The following is a 2,890-nucleotide window of genomic DNA, read 5'->3' as shown; positions in this document are numbered from 1 at the left end:
GTAAACGTTTGGCCACAAGCAGCTGATCAGCAACTTTCACTACAGATTCAACATCGAAACACATGACTAATCCAACTAAGAAAGCCAAGACGATCACAGATGATTGGATATCTACCTTTAGAGGTTTTCCTTTCGAAGGGGATGTGAGCGCAGACTTTGTGACTCACCGTCCACATCACACAGTTCGGAATACTATTCTGGTCTCAAAATGTGATCTACGAATATTCAGCTGCTATGCCTATATCTTAAAGATAAGCCAGCAGTCCACGTCCCAAGCACGGTTGTTTCCTCTTTCGCCCATCGTTTTACGTACATAGGGCGCTAGACGCGGCAGTCATGCAAGGGAATGAAGGAGTATAACCCCTTTTTGCCCAAAAACATATCAAGAAGGCTGAATTACTTGCCCACTTGTCACTCACCTGGCTGATACGCCAAGAACGCTTGCAGAATACTGTGCCAAGTGACTATGTACCTACCCGGATCAGCTCATCATCCGTGTCTTGCTACAGCTGAACCAACAGCTATTTGCTCACGCAAACTCAGAAGGCGTTCATACAAGCATTTAATTTTTCATGGTCAATGTAACTGCCGACCAGCTGATCATGACCTAAACGGTTTACACCAGTAAAATCTGCTTTTTCATTGTTTTCATTGTATCGATTGCCCATTTGTAATTTTATAATCATCAGTTGCGTACTGACCAGAAGAAGAGATTGCAAAAACATTAATTTTCTTGAATTTTCCAATGACTCTGTGGAACTTGATTGTCTCTTCTGCAGTCGTTTTGTGGAGGACCCCAACGATGTCCACTTTCGATTCTGAAAAATTTCATTCCCCCACATCATCAACACCACCATCTTCACAAACTAGTTTGTGAAACAATGTTCCCGCCAGACACTACTCGTAAGTAGCATTCTAAGCTGGCACAAGTGCCAGCTACGGAGTTTTTCTTTCGAACAGAGACCCTCAACCCCCCTGTGTCAATTCCTAAGTGGTCAACGAAATTTGCCAACCAAGCGCATTCCCTGATTAACCCTGAGTACCTGACCAAATCACTCGCACTCTAATTGCTTACCCCGAATGACCAATCAGCTGATAATTCTACGTGCTTATCATCAGTTATCGATCTTCTCCATAACTGTCAAATAGAACGATTAAATTTGGCGCCCCGCATACGGTTGAGCCATTGTTAGTGTCAGTATCGGAACTTATGTGATTAACTGGGATTGCCCACTAGCCGTTAAGGAGAATCCCGAATATTCGTGCTTTCTTTAGTGTAATAGTGGGAAAGGTATACAAATATGCAAATAGATTGTGCTTTATCAGATGAGGCTTTGCAGTTGATGCATCAATCAAGAGCTCTGGAAATCACCGAAAATTGGTGTGGCAGTAACCTAACCATGGATTTGTGCGTTATCGGAATAGATTATTTTTGGAAATCTGCGAGATTAGTTTCTTCCAGATTGAGGTTCATCGATTGCACGCAATTCGCTGAAGGGAACACAAGAGGGGAAATATGTAATCTCATTTTTTCTGATCCACCAGTTTGTTGGAAAGTAGAAGTGATCTATAGAGTAATCGAGCTCGCCTTAATAAGCCTAGCAAATAGTCCTCACAAAAGACAGCAGCGTCAGAACACAAACGCAAGCTATTTGATTGCGAATTAACCACATCGCTGGCAAAACTACCGAGGGTCCAAACTACAAGTCAGGGGGTCATGGGTTCGAGACTCCCCACTGGAGTTTCGTGAGGCACCCACTACAGATGATTCTCCGTAAGGCGGAAACAGCCGCGCATCGATTCGCTTCTTTTCAGCAAAGAATGACCAAACGTACGGAACGAAATCTCTATTACAGCTCCCGAATCTCGTCACACCACTAATAATTCAACATTGTGTAATGATAGGGTCATCTTATTACTTCCGATAACGTAACTCAGTGAAACAAGTAGAGAAGCAATGCGCATCTGTTTCATCCACACTGAGATTCCTTAGCAGTGCGCATCTCCAGAAACTCGCAATATCTCAAGCCCACCACTAATGTGGAATGTCTCCTGAGCAAAGAGCTCCCAGAAGGCAGCTACCCAGTCTTTGTTGGAGGTAGTTATGACTCTCTACTGAAGTTAATTTAAAAATCAGCAATGTCGTTTGTAGCCGTTTGCGAACCACCACAAGGACCAGAGAGAACACAGTGGAGACAGTGTTTCTGGAGCATGCACGTCTATATGAAGCATGCAATGACATGGATAAGATAATTACGGTTGTCGCGTTTCCAACTATGGATTGAGTCAGAGCTGTATGGGCAACAAAAGCCTGCTCGATTTATCTTCTTGTAAGGGGCGTTGATTGAACGATTGGAGTGAATAGCATACTGTCCTTTTACTCAGGTGAATGGGGAGTCATTTCATTTCTTCGTTCCTGTAACGTGCATGCTCCACGATGAGGTTGACTCATCGTCCAAAAGCACCACTTTACCAAGTGTGGACGATGAGCGTAGTGGTCGAATCCTTCGGAAGAAAACACTGTTCAGCCAACCCTTGTATTTGTTTCATTTATACATCACACATGCGAGTGGTGAACGACTCAGTTGCGGAGAAGTACACTCCTCACCCACTGCCAGTCTGGTCTCGAGATGGAAGTTTCAGTTATCGCAGCACTGGTAAGCTCGATGTGCCAGATGTGTCCCAATTCGGCATGCTGCTCAGACTATTCAAGAGTGGACTCATTTTCCAGCTCCGCTGGCGCACTCGTGATTTATCCAACCACTCACTGAGAGTTAATTAGTGAACACTCATTTGCATACTGTGTTGTGCAAATAGGGGATCTAATTAGGACTCGACTACGTCTCCGCCCAACAATTCCCAACCAGATATGAAGCCTCCAGACTTCTTA

This window comes from Opisthorchis viverrini, assembly GCF_000715545.1.
Source record: "Opisthorchis viverrini unplaced genomic scaffold opera_v5_78, whole genome shotgun sequence".
NCBI classification, from domain to species: domain Eukaryota; kingdom Metazoa; phylum Platyhelminthes; class Trematoda; order Opisthorchiida; family Opisthorchiidae; genus Opisthorchis; species Opisthorchis viverrini.
Note: the sequence above shows the minus strand (reverse complement) of the source record.